Consider the following 14,748-nt stretch of genomic DNA (forward strand, 5'->3'; position numbering starts at 1 on the left):
GCACCGCAGACCCCTTCGCACCGCAGACCCCTGAGCACCGCAGACCCCAGAGCATCGCAGACCCCTGAGCACCGCAGACCCCCGAGCACCACAGACCCCCGAGCACTTCAGACCCCCAATCACCGCAGACCCCTGGGCACCGCAGACCCCAGAGCACCGCAGACCCGAGAGCATCTCAGACCCCAGAGCACCGCAGACCCCAGAGCACCGCAGACCCAAGAGCACCGCAAACCCCCGAGAGATGCAGACCCCAGAGCACCGCAGACCCCAGAGCACTGCAGACCCCAGAGCACCGCAGACCCCTGAGCACCGCAGACCCCTGAGCACCGCAGACCCCAGAGCACTGCAGACCCCTGAGCACCGCAGACCCCAGAGCACCGCAGACCCCAGAGCACCGCAGACCCCTGAGCACCGCAGACCCCAGAGCACCGCAGACCCCAGAGTACCGCAGACCTCAGAGCACCGCAGACCCCAGAGCACCGCAGACCCCCGAGCATCGCAGACCTCAGGGCACCGCAGACCGCAGAGCACCGCAGACTCCAGAGCACCGCAGACCCCAGAGCACCGCAGACCCCAGAGCACCGCAGACCCCAGAGCACCGCAGACCCCCACGCACCTCAGACCCCAGAGCACCGCAAACCCCCGAGCGATGCAGACCCCAAAGCACCGCAGACCCCAGAGCACCGCAGATCCCTGAGCACCGCAGACCCCAGAGCACCGCAGACCCCCGAGCACTGCAGATCCCCCAGCACCGCAGACACAGGAGCACCACAGACCCCAGAGCGCTGCAGACCCCTGAGCACCGCAGACCCCAGTGCACCGCAGACCCCTGAGCACCGCAGACCCCAGAGCACCACAGACCCCAGAGCACTGCAGGCCCCTGAGCACAGCAGACCCCAGAGCACTGCAGACCCCTGAGCACCACAGACCCCAGAGAACTGCAGACCCCTGAGCACCGCAGACCCCAGAGCACCGCAGACCCCTGAGCACCGCAGACCCCAGAGCACCGCAGACCCCAGAGCACTGCAGACCCCTGAGCACAGCAGACCCCAGAGCACCACAGACCCCACAGCACCGCAGACACCTGAGCACCGCAGATGCCCGAGCACCGCAGACCCACGAGCACCACAGACCCCCGAGCACCACAGACCCCAGAGCACCGCTGACCCCCGAGCACCGCAGACTCGAGAGCACCACAGACCTCAGAGCACCGCAGACCCGTGAGCACCGCAGACCCCAGAGTACCACAGACCCCAGAGCACCGCAGACCGCAGAGCACCGCAGACCCCAGAGCACTGCAGACCCCTGAGCACCGCAGACCCCAGAGCACCGCAGACCCCAGAGCACCGCAGACCCCAGAGCACTGCAGACCCCTGAGCACAGCAGACCCCAGAGCACTGCAGACCCCAGAGCACTGCAGACCCCAGAGCACTGCAGACCCCAGAGCACTGCAGACCCCAGAGCACCGCAGACCCCTGAGCACCGCAGACCCCAGAGCACCACAGACCCCAGAGCACCGCAGTCCTCAGAGCACCGCAGACCCCAGAGCACAGCAGACCCCCGAGCATCGCAGACCTCAGAGCACTGCAGACCCCACAGCATCGCAGACACCTGGGCACCTCAGACCCTCGAGCACCGCAGACCCCCAAGCAGCGCACACCCCTGAGCACTGCACAGATGAAGCATCTCTGGGGCCTGACCTGCCCCTCGAGGACCGGCCATCACTGGAGCACAAACCCCGAGCACCGAAGACCCCCGCGCACTGCAGACCCCCGAGCCCCACATACCCCAGAGCACCACACAGATGCAGCATCTCTGGGGCTTGAGAGGCCCCTCGAGGACCGGCCATCGCTGGAACACAGACCCCGAGCACTGCACATATGAAGCGTCTCTGGGGCCCGAAATGTCATTCGGGGATTGGAATGTCTAGGAAACGGGGCCCACATATAGGTCCACGCCACACCCGACCTCAGGCCACAGAGTGCCGCACTAGCAAAGCGATCTCTAGGGGCATGACTTGTGAAATTGGAACCACATTCCTCAGCAGGAGAACCAGGCAACACTCACAACCCCAGAGCTGCAGCAGGCTCTGGGTGGAATAGGCCTGACTGGGGGCAGCGAGCCCCACACCAAGGACCGACCAGCACACAAAGAACAGCTCAGAGCACTGCACGGCTGAAGCGGGCTCTGGGGGCTGAATCTCCATGACTAGGACAACGGGCACCACCACTGCTATTTCAACAACACGACCCTCAGCTCCCAGACTTGGGTGAGCACAGGCAAGTATTATTTGGTTTGTAAATTGATTAGTATATTTGTATGCTTTGTTCCCCCTTAAAAAGGCACATACACCCAGGCAAATAGTTTCTAGGAGCTGTAAAAGCCTTAAGGTTACAGCCTAGTGTGCCACCCAAAACCAGCAGCAATATGTTTGTGTTGGGCACATTAAATACAACCCAAAACTGCATTAAATACCTTTCAAAAATACACTGTCAATATAAAACAAGCCCCTCATTTGTTTAGCTGATACTGCTGGTCTGCAGCATTTGATTGAGCACTACCATTCTTTTCCAAGCTTTTCGCCATGTGGGTCTTGGTAGCCCATCTCTCCGGGAACTTCAACTAAGTAGTTTAAAAGTGACTTGTGAATGAGGCTGTGTTAGACTTTTTCATTTCTGGCCTCCTGTTTATGACCCTGTTTGTGTTCGGTTTAGGGCTCTGGGCACCTTAGCACTGCTAATCAGTGCTAAAGTCCATATGCTCTCCATGAATATTGTATTTATGGATTAGTGTTTCCATGAATGGTTATTTGATTTACTAGTCCGTCCCTTGTAAAGTGCACTGTGTGTGCCCAGGGCCTGTAAATCAAATGCTGCTAGTGGGCTTGCAACACTGATTGTGCCACCCACACAAGCAGCCCTTCAAAGGTAACTCAAACCTGCCTTTGCAGTGTCTGTGTGCAGTCTAGTACTGCCATGTCGACTTGGCAGGTTCCCACAATTGCCAGGCCCTAACCTTCCCTTTTCTTACATGTGAGTCACCTCTAAGGTAGGCCCATAGTACCACTGTGGGCAGCGTGCAGTGTATCTGAAAGGGAGGACATGCCCTGATGTGTGTGGCATGTCCTGAGAGTGAAATACTGTCAATTTTGTTTTTCACTATTGCAATGCTACATGTCCCCATAAGAAAGCATGGGAGTTCATTTATAACATCTTATAAATATAACTTCCCATTGGGACCGGATAGGAAAATACAGTTTTGCATGCCTGGCCTCAGAATCTAAAGATGCATCTGTTAGTGAGGATGATTTTTACATTCTGTGTTTGAAAATACCACTTTAAGAAAGTAGGTGTTTTCTTGCGTAGCCATCCAGTGTGCCCTTGCTAGGATGTGTATTGACTGTCTTTGGCTCCAGAGAGTCTGATGAGTCAGGGCCGGGCTGAATCAACCTGGGCTGCATTCAGAGTAGTGGGATGAGTTTTCACTAGCACCTGAATAGGCCCGGTCTGCATTTAGAGTAGGGGAGGAGATTCCTTTCACACCTGGATGGGCCTGGTCTGCTGCAGACAATGCTGTCTCTGCCTCCTGCTGGGCAGCTACACTGAGAGGACAGAACTGGTTCTGGCTGGGCACAGGACACTTTCTGCCTGAGAGAACAAAGGAATTTGGGGTATTAATACTAGGGCCCAGACCCCGAGACTTTAGAACTCATTTGGAACCAAGAAGACTGCCAAGAAGAAGAGCTGGAGAAGCTGTGAGGAGAGATTACCACTTTGATGTGTGCTTTTCCGGCACGGGGGTGGGGCGTTCTGGTGCATGAACGCCTCCTAAAAGTGGCTGAGTGAAATCTACAAGATTTCACTCAGTCACTTTTAGGGCCATGCTGCGTCAAAACCCTGCGCCTGCTTGAAGGAGGCGTAAGGATTGACGCAGCATGTTACATATAGGGCACCCGAGCCTTGCTGGAGCTGCGTCACGCTTGCGACGCAAATCCAGCAATGCGCCGTATTTCGTGGGGATGGGTCACGCATCTGCCCAACCGAGCGCCACGGTGCGCCACATTGTAAATGCGGCACATCAGAGGTGGCGCACGGGTGGGCAGATGCGTCGCAACTTTTCTGGTGCATCTCTGCTGATTAGCAGAGATGTGCCAGAAGTCGTAAATCTGCCCTTTTGTTTTTTGTGGTTTGAGGACACTGCTTGTGAGTTACACAGTGCACCATCCTCATACCGCACTGCAGCCTTGGCCTATCGAGGCCGGCGACATCAACTCCAGCTCGTCAGCCGACGACAGAGCTTTAGCAACAACAACGCTGCTGCTTGCACCGTGACCTACCAGCACCGTGACGAGCACCGCATCACTTCGCACCACAGCCCTTGTCTCACCAATGCTGCTGGATGACAGTCACCAAGCCGCTTCCTGCACCGTGACCTGAGGGCACCGCACGCTGCACCCCTGCACTTCGCACCACAGCACCTGATGCCTGCCAATGCCAGCGCGCCTGCCTTCAACTGTGAGACGTTCGATCTGCAACGCCTGTGACTTCTAGGGCCCGATGACTCCTGCACCAACCTCCCGAACCAACGCCTGCAGACTCCGTGTTTACGGAGCTCAATGAGAGGTCACAATGCCCTGTTCTTCTAAATGTACTGTTTTGCGGGTCTTCCTGACACCGTAGCTGGGCCGCATTGGTGATGCAATAGGATATCTTTCTATGCTCACTGGAATGGTTCTGGGATCTTTCAGAGGAAAGTTAGATTCTTCTGATTCATTCTGAGAGGTGCCTCCATCTTCCTCAGCTGAGCACTTCCTTAGTGGGAATATCTGGAAGCAGAAGTGACGTGTGGCCTTGACCTTATGAGGGGTCTCCTCATCCTTTTCTTTTACTGCCGTAGATATTTTGACTGTCTCCTTTACAATCATTATTACATTTTTGGCCTTTTAAATGAGGTCTTTAAATGCAGTCCTGGTAGAACCACGATTGCCGAGGGATCGGATAATAATTGATTTGTCTCTTGGAACCTTTTTATAGTTTGGTCAAAGTTGGATTTGGGACTTCTGATACTTGGTGTTTGTGCCTGTGGTTAATACGGGCACAGCTATGGACAAGGCTGCTTATTTTTGCCTTATTCTCCTCCTCCAGCCCACATGATTCCAAGATCTGTAGGACAGCCAGAAGGGCTGCTTGCAATATTTATTATTGTTTTTGCACCAGGTGTTGCTGTATGGCGATTTTATGCACTCAAATGTCTCTGAGCCCTTTGCAGTAGGACGTTGTGTCCAGACCGTTCTCCTTTCTTTGGAAATACAAAGTCCTCCTTTTGGTACAACCTCAGGGAAGGATTACTTGCTAAGTTGTAGGTTGAGATTGTATGTTCGAGTGTGTCCGTACATTTAAACTCTGGGGCAGATTTACAAGCCCCTTGTGACACATTTACGCCACCGTTGTGTCACTTCTGTGACCCAGCGGCGGCGCAAACAATGCGTCACGTTGCGACACATTTACAACGTGACGCATCTAGGGAGATGCATCACCTTGTGAAACCCTGCGTCACATGTATGCAGGGTGGGCGTTCGTCAGAAAAAGCCTTGTAAGAGTGACACAGTGAAATCTACAAGATTTCACTGAGTTACTTTTCAGAGGCCGCTGTGACGAAACCTTATGCCTGCTTGAAGCAGGCATAAGGAGTGGCACAGCACGTTAGGTATGGGTGGTTCCTGAACTTTGCTGGAGTTTCGTCGCGCTTGCAACACGACTCCAGCAATGCGCCATCCCTACTCCATCAGATGCAACACGCATCTGTCTATCCCTGCGCCACAGTGCGGCGCATTGTAAATGCGACGCATCTGTGGTGGCGCAAGGGTAGAATTGCGTGACGCATCGGTGTTAGCGTGTGCCAGTCCTTGTAAATCTGCCCCTCACTCCTTTAAAAGACTGCGCTCAACTTTGCGTCACATTACACCATTGTCCAATCTTGATAAATCTGCACCTGAGAGAAAGGATGCGAGGAAAGATGGTGGGGAGGCGCAAAGAAGATAAAGTGCCTGGTTAGTGAGGCATGGTGAGAATGTGGTAAGAGATTTGTCTTGCATGTCTCACCCCCTGCTGTGTTAAAAGGATAAACTGCTGAGTGTTTGTCAATGTCAATGTCAATTGATACTTGTATAGCGCACTACTCACCCGCAAGGGTCTCAAGGCGCTTGTACGAATACCGCTGTGGAACCCATCCTGGCTTTCCCTGTGAGGTGTCCACTCCTCGGCACCCCCAAGGTGGAGGCCAGGCATCCTTAGCGTTGTGGGGGCCGTTGTGGAGATTAAGCAAGCTATTGCCTAGAGTTGCAGAGTGGGACTCCATGATTGGAATAGGCACCGAGGCGAGAATTATCAGGTCCGTGGAATTTTGAGCCCAAGGCCTGCCGAGGCGGGGAATTGAACCCTGGTCCGGGCTAGACCTCTGCATCAGGGTCTGCCGCTCTAACCATTGAGCCACACTTCTCTGTTTCAACCTTATGAACCAATGGTGCATATTTCTTTTGTCCACCTGTTCCTTTTCATCTCCACATGCCCATGTTGATTTATTCCTTGAGCTTAAGTGCTCATTTGGCATTTGACTTGTGCCAATATGATTTGGATATGTGCCATATGTGAAACTGTGTAACTTGAGTGATTGTCCGCATATCTACAGAGTATTGTAAAATGTTCTCAGAAGCCATTTCTTCTGCCTTCACGTTGCATCAGCTGAGAGCGCGTCGGGTGGAGTCATGCTGAAGGCATGAGAGGGTGATAGCTGCAGGGGAGGGGCCATTGTGCAGTGGGACCTCCCCCTTCTGCGTCCCTTTAAAAGAAGAGCATCTGCATCAGAGGCGTGCACTGTGCAGAGGCTCCTTTGAGCACAGACTGAGGCCCCTGTACCAGCAGACACCTCTTCAGACTCCAGGTAAGGGACAGCCATGTCTGTACCTGCAGAGACCTCTACAGACGCCAGGTAAGGGACAGCCATGTCTGTACCTGCAGTGACCTCTTCAGACTCCAGGTAAGGGACAGCCATGTCTGTACCTGCAGAGACCTCTACAGACGCCAGGTAAGGGACAGCCATGTCTGTACCTGCAGAGACCTCTACAGACGCCAGGTAAGGGACAGCCATGTCTGTACCTGCAGAGACCTCTTCAGACTCCAGGTAAGGGACAGCCATGTCTGTACCTGCAGAGACCTCTTCAGACTCCAGGTAAGGGACAGCCATGTCTGTGCCTGCATGACTTCTTCAGACGCCTTGTAAGGGACAGCCATGTCTGTACCTGCAGAGACCTCTTCAGACTCTAGGTAAGGGACAGCCATGCCTGTACCTGTAGAGACCTCTTCAGACGCCAGGTAAGGGACAGCCATGTCTGTACCTGCAGTGACCTCTTGAGACTCCAGGTAAGGGACAGCCATATCTGTACCTGCAGAGACCTCTTCACACACCAGGTAAGGGACAGCCATGTCTGTACCTGCAGAGACCTCTTCAGACTCCGGGTAAGGGACAGCCATATCTGTACCTGCAGAGACCTCTTCAGACTCCGGGTAAGGGACAGCCATATCTGTACCTGCAGAGACCTCTTCACACACCAGGTAAGGGACAGCCATATCTGTACCTGCAGAGACCTCTTCAGACTCCCGGTAAGGGACAGCCATGTCTGTACCTGAAGAGACCTCTTCAGAGGCCAGGTAAGGGACAGCCATGTCTGTACCTGCAGAGACCTCTTCAGACTCCAGGTAAGGGACAGCCATGTCTGTACCTGCAGAGACCTCTTCACACACAAGGTAAGGGACAGCCATGTCTGTACCTGCAGAGACCTCTTCAGACTCCAGGTAAGGGACAGCCATGTCTGTACCTGCAGAGACCTCTTCAGGCTCCAGGTAAGGGACAGCCATGTTTGTACCTGCAGAGACCTCTTCAGACTCCAGGTAAGGGACAGCCATGTCTGTACCTGCAGAGACCTCTTCAGACTCCAGGTAAGGGACAGCCATGTCTGTATCTGCAGAGACCTCTTCAGACTCCAGGTAAGGGACAGCCATGTCTGTACCTCCAGAGACCTCTTCAGACTCCAGGTAAGGGACAGCCATGTCTGTACCTGCAGAGACCTCTTCAGACTCCAGGTAAGGGACAGCCATGTCTGTACCTGCAGAGACCTCTTCACACACAAGGTAAGGGACAGCCATGTCTGTACCTGCAGAGACCTCTTCAGACTCCAGGTAAGGGACAGCCATGTCTGTACCTGCAGAGACCTCTTCAGAATCCAGGTAAGGGACAGCCATGTTTGTACCTGCAGAGACCTCTTTAGACTCCAGGTAAGGGACAGCCATGTCTGTACCTGCAGAGACCTCTTCAGACTCGAGGTAAGGGACAGCCATGTCTGTACCTGCAGAGACCTCTTCAGACTCTAGGTAAGGGACAGCCATGTCTGTACCTGCAGAGACCTCTTCAGACTCCAGGTAAGGGACAGCCATGTCTGTACCTGAAGAGACCTCTTCAGACTCCAGGTAAGGGACAGCCATGTCTGTACCTGCAGAGACCTCTTCAGACTCCAGGTAAGGGACAGCCATGTCTGTACCTGGAGAGACCTCTTCAGACTCCAGGTAAGGGACAGCCATGTCTGTACCTGCAGAGACCTCTTCAGACTCCAGGTAAGGGACAGCCATGTCTGTACCTGCAGTGACCTCTTCAGACTCCAGGTAAGGGACAGCCATGTCTGTACCTGCAGTGACCTCTTCAGACTCCAGGTAAGGGACAGCCATGTCTGTACCTGCAGAGACCTCTTCAGACTCCAGGTAAGGGACAGCCATGTCTGTACCTGCAGAGACCTCTTCAGACACCAGGTAAGGGACAGCCATGTCTGTACCTGCAGAGACCTCTTCAGATTCCAGGTAAGGGACAGCCATGTCTGTACCTGCAGAGACCTCTTCAGACTCCAGGTAAGGGACAGCCATGCCTGTACCTGCAGAGACCTCTTCAGACTCCAGGTAAGGGACAGCCATGCCTGTACCTGCAGAGACCTCTTCAGACTCCAGGTAAGGGACAGCCATGTCTGTACCTGCAGAGACCTCTTCAGAGGCCAGGTAAGGGACAGCCATGTCTGTACCTGCGAGACCTCTTCAGACTCCAGGTAAGGGACAGCCATGTCTGTACCTGCAGAGACCTCTTCAGACGCCGGGTAAGGGACAGCCATGTCTGTACCTGCAGTGACCTCCTCAGACGCCGGGTAAGGGACAGCCATGTCTGTACTTACAGAGACCTCTTCAGGCGCCGGGTAAGGGACAGCCATGTCTGTACCTGCAGTGACCTCTTCAGACTCCAGGTAAGGGACAGCCATGTCTGTACCTGCAGAGACCTCTTCAGACTCCAGGTAAGGGACAGCCATGTTTGTACCTGCAGAGACCTCTTCAGACTCCAGGTAAGGGACAGCCATGTCTGTACCTGCAGAGACCTCTTCAGACTCCAGGTAAGGGACAGCCATGTCTGTACCTCCAGAGACCTCTTCAGACTCCAGGTAAGGGACAGCCATGTCTGTACCTGCAGAGACCTCTTCAGACTCCAGGTAAGGGACAGCCATGTCTGTACCTGCAGAGACCTCTTCAGACTCCAGGTAAGGGACAGCCATGCCTGTACCTGCAGAGACCTCTTCAGACTCCAGGGAAGGGACAGCCATGTCTGTACCTGCAGAGACCTCTTCACACACAAGGTAAGGTACAGCCATGTCTGTACCTGCAGAGACCTCTTCAGACTCCAGGTAAGGGACAGCCATGTCTGTACCTGCAGAGACCTCTTCAGACGCCGGGTAAGGGACAGCCATGTCTGTACCTGCAGTGACCTCCTCAGACGCCGGGTAAGGGACAGCCATGTCTGTACCTGCAGTGACCTCTTCAGACTCCAGGTAAGGGACAGCCATGTCTGTACCTGCAGAGACCTCTACAGACTCCAAGTGACTGACAGCCATGTCTGTACCTGCAGAGACCTCTTCAGACTCCAGGTAAGGGACAGCCATGTCTGTACCTGCAGAGACCTCTACAGACTCCAAGTGACTGACAGCCATGTCTGTACCTGCAGAGACCTCTTCAGACTCCCGGTAAGGGACAGCCATGTCTGTACCTGCAGAGACCTCTTCAGACTCCAGGTAAGGGACAGCCATGTCTGTACCTGCAGAGACCTCTTCAGACTCCAGGTAAGGGACAGCCATGTCTGTACCTGCTGAGACCTCTACAGACTCCAAGTGACTGACAGCCATGTCTGTACCTGCAGAGACCTCTTCAGACTCCCGGTAAGGGACAGCCATGTCTGTACCTGCAGAGACCTCTTCAGACTCCAGGTAAGGGACAGCCATGTCTGTACCTGCAGAGACCTCTTCAGACTCCAGGTAAGGGACAACCATGTCTGTACCTGCAGAGACCTCTTCACACACAAGGTAAGGTACAGCCATGTCTGTACCTGCAGAGACCTCTTCAGACTCCAGGTAAGGGACAGCCATGTCTGTACCTGAAGAGACCTCTTCAGACTCCATGTCTGTACCTGCAGAGACCTCTTCAGACGCCAGGTAAGGGACAGCCATGTCTGTACCTGCAGAGACCTCTTCAGACACCAGGTAAGGGACAGCCATATCTGTACCTGCAGTGACCTCTTCAGACTCCAGGTAAGGGAGAGCCATGTCTGTACCTGCAGAGACCTCTTCAGACTCCAGGTAAGGGACAGCCATGTCTGTACCTGCAGAGACCTCTACAGACTCCAAGTGACTGACAGCCATGTCTGTACATGCAGAGACCTCTTCAGACTCCCGGTAAGGGACAGCCATGTCTGTACCTGAAGAGACCTCTTCAGACTCCAGGTAAGGGACAGCCATGTCTGTACCTGCAGAGACCTCTTCAGACTCCAGGTAAGGGACAGCCATGTCTGTACCTGAAGAGACCTCTTCAGACTCCAGGTAAGGGACAGCCATGTCTGTACCTGCAGAGACCTCTTCAGACTCCTGGTAAGGGACAGCCATGTCTGTACCTGCAGAGACTTCTTCAGACTCCAGGTAAGGGACAGCCATGTCTGTACATGCAGAGACCTCTTCAGACTCCAGGTAAAGGACAGCCATAAATGGGAATCCAAGCCAGCGCCACCTGCTGCAGGTACAAACCCATAGCAGGACCTGAGGCAATGGACTGACCCTGACCAATTTAGCCATGAAGCAAATCTAAAAAAAAAGAATACTGTGATTATTCGCAAGTCCAAACTCACAAGGATTAAGGGACGTAGTCTGGCCACGAAGGGAAATGGCCACCTGAACATGGAGCTTCTCCTCGGAAGGAACTCCAAACAGAGGCGGCACTCGCCCTAACGCGACCTGGACTCCAGTGTTGTCCATCCTGAAGGCTCTAGTGCTCCTGCAGTGTCTGACCTGAGCCTCGGGGTCATGTGAATTCTTTTAGGGTTCACCTGGATGGGTGAAATCTCTGCAGTGGCTGGTGCCCGTCTGGCCCTTTCACACCTCAAAAGCAAAGGGCCTTGCGTGGCTGGTGTGCCACGCTCGCTGCCCTCAAGAGGAGAATCTGCTTATGACGAGCTTGAGGAGATATGTGCCCTCTTTGGTTTTGATTTCAGCACTCCTCAACGATAGAAACTATCAGTGCCTCTTACAAATCAACCATGGGGCTAATATTTAGCATTGTGGGAACCTTTGTAAATGGAGATTCTGACGGCAGCACCTCAGAGCTGCAATTTCTTTTAAGCGTGTCTGGAAGTTATATCTTTTTCAGAATGTGATAGACTAAACTGACACTCCTTATATTGCTGTTATTGTCTAAAACTCCTATTCATTTTACCTCAGTGACAAACTTCTGGAGGTCAGATCCTTCACTGCTTTCAGGTGAACTGTGATCATTTCATCTGGCACCATTTATATTGTTATTGTCACTGTTACTTGAAGATAATATCCATGCCACCTCAGCGTTAAAGATTCAGTGGTTGGAGCCCCTAATTACTGATTACTCTTCGCTTACAGCGTTTTCTTTTCTAGACATCTTCTTGCAATCACTATGCGTCTTGAATGTGAGGAGAAATCTTTGTAGCGCATTACGCATCAATCACCAAGTGGTCCGAACATTCTGTCAACCTTATGCTGAATCTTCAAGTGGTCTTATCTGATATTGTGTTCAATGTAATAAAGGGCAGAATATTTCCCTCACTGCTGATAACTATAACCTGTTATGCTTATATGCTGATATTGATTTAATACATTTTGAAGTGCAGTGTGAAGGGGAAAGTTTCTGTTACATTATGCGCCCAGCCTCTCAAGTAACTCTGATAGTCCTACCTCAACTCTTCAAGAGGGTTTTTCATAATGTTGTACGCGGCATTCTGAAAGACAGTATACTTCTTTCATTAATGTTAAATGTGCACAGATAAGCTTATATGCTGATATCGTCCTAGCAGCTTTTGAAGTAAAGGGGACATTTCTGAGAAATATTACATGCCTAGCGACACGTGACACGTGTTTCGCACATCCTCTCAGTTTAATATTGAGTTTTCCAATGACTTTCTAGAATATTGTCTACAGAATAAGACAGGCCAAAATACTTCCCTCACTGCAGCTAATTATACTCTAATTGTCTTGCTTTTACAAAAGCTCATAAACAAAATGTGGTAAATTACAAAGCTTCAACGCTGCAATCTTAAATATAGTTGTCTCAGGAAATCCTGAGTAACATTTTGTGACGGATAGTGCAGTTAGAGGACGTCACCTTGTACTAAGAGGCTGTGCTCTGATTAATGTAAAACTTCTGTACGTACTGACAAGAATAATTATTTGTGACGCACATTCTCTAATAAATAAAACCTTATTGATACACTAAACTTATTCCGATATATAATTCTGCATTCCCTGAGTCACTACTACGATAGTACTCCCTACAGAGTGAAGCAGACGATCTACAAATGCCTACTCTCAAAAATGAGATAGAAAATTCCAAACCACCCCTCTTCGCAGACGTTCTCAACAATCACAAAGTGTGACTGCTAAAAGCTCAGCTTCATCAATGTCTAATCCGTCTTTGTCCGCCTCTTCTACAATGTCAGGAGACACTGTGGACTGTATTGTACAAGAAATATCAACTATCAGTTGTCGTTTGACAGTAATGGACATTAATATTTCTTCTCTCACCACAGAGGCTAAAGCCATCAGAGCAGATATTGTCCAATTTAATACTAAAACAGACGGATTAGACCAAAGATTAACAGTACTGGAAAACAGGATTGATTCTATACAAACAAGAGATCAAGATCTCTCATTTCTTCGCAGCAAGCTAGTTGATCTGAAAGACCGCAGCCGGTGAGATAACATCCATTTTTTTGGCTTTCCTGAAAAGATTGAAGGTCAGAATGCCAGACTCTTATTATGTAATGTTCCTCCTAAGCTCCTGGATATCAACTTCAATCCACTGCTTGAAATTCAGCGTGCACATCGCATCGGTCCTCTAGGTAATGCCTCAGATTCTCGACCGTGACCCCTCATTGCTTGCTTCTTGAGACATGAGCAAGTACGACAAATATTGATAGCAGACCGCACACAAGGATCGTATATTTATGCTGGCCACGAAATCTGTATTGCAGCTGACTGTTCAAGAGAAACTAATGAACTGAGAAAAACGTTCCTTTCTATGAGACCACAGTTAACAAAAATGGACATAAAATATCATTTGTTTGATCCTGCCTGTTTTCGCATCACCAAAAATGGCGAATCCAAAGACTTTTACAATCCTGAAGATCTTCAACACTTTATAGATTGTTTAAACACTCAGGAGATGGATATAAAATATTTTCCTACCGAACAGTCCTCCCATGGTTCTCAACACTTTCCACTACTATAAGATACTGGATGCCTAATGTTGGACTTGGCCTTCTTGGCAGGGTCATCCCTGAACTTTTTGCCTTCCTCCAATATTCTCTCTGACCTGTTTTTGTTGGTTTAATGACTCTGGGCACTTTACCACTGCTGACCAGTGCTAAAGTACATATGCTCTCCCTACTGTAAATTGCTATATGTAATTGGTTTCCATGATTGGCTTCTTTGGTTTATTGTCAGACCCCAGTAAAGTGCACCAGGAGTGCCAGGGCTTGTAAATACAAATGCTGCTGGTGGGCTTGCAGCACTGGTTGTGCCACCCACAGAAGGGGCCTTAAAATGTGTCGAGGGTCTGCCATTGCAGAACCTGCGTGCAGTCTGGTACTGTCATGCTAACTGCGCAAGTACACCTACTTGTCAGTCTCTAAACCTTCCCTTAACATCATGTTAGTCACCCCTATGGTAGGCCCAAGGGCAGGGTGCATTGTAAGCATAAGGAAGGACAAGCCTTGATGTGTGTGGCATGTCCTAATAGTGAATTACAGCCATTTTCATTTTTCACTATTGTAAGGCTACCTACTCTCCATAGGCCAGAATGGGCTGCTGGAATTATTACACTCTATAATCCCAACAGACTCAGAGGACATGGTAGAAAGTCAAGTTTAGTATGCCTGAACTCAGAATAATAAAATACTTCTTTTAGTAAAGTTTATTTTAATATCCTGTTTTTGCAAATACTACTTTTAGAAAGTTAGTATTTGCTCGCCTAACCATTTCAGCCCGCCTCTGCTCTGATGTGTATCTGCTGTCTGGTTTCTGTGTGTGACAGGGCTGGGGATGACAGGTGGTGAATAGAGAAATTACACCAGGATGGGTGGGGTGAGGGCCCC

General features: G+C 51.2%; 1 protein-coding gene across 6 annotated transcripts in view; it reads left to right on the top strand.

Moving 5' to 3' along the window:
- Positions 1 to 14,748, top strand: part of LOC144807723 (uncharacterized) — a 1,505,442-nt gene that overhangs the window by 1,371,447 nt on the left and 119,247 nt on the right. The window contains exon 1 of one of the 6 annotated variants that reach the window (XM_078673389.1): positions 6,889 to 6,939. The exons of the other annotated variants lie outside the window; for them this stretch is intronic. The gene's annotated coding sequence lies outside the window, so the exon portion shown is untranslated. Of the gene's footprint in view, positions 1 to 6,888; positions 6,940 to 14,748 lie in introns of those variants that run through there. 6 annotated transcript variants of the gene reach the window in all.

Source organism: Lissotriton helveticus, chromosome 1_2 (genome assembly GCF_964261635.1).
Source record: "Lissotriton helveticus chromosome 1_2, aLisHel1.1, whole genome shotgun sequence".
Lineage (NCBI taxonomy): Eukaryota > Metazoa > Chordata > Amphibia > Caudata > Salamandridae > Lissotriton > Lissotriton helveticus.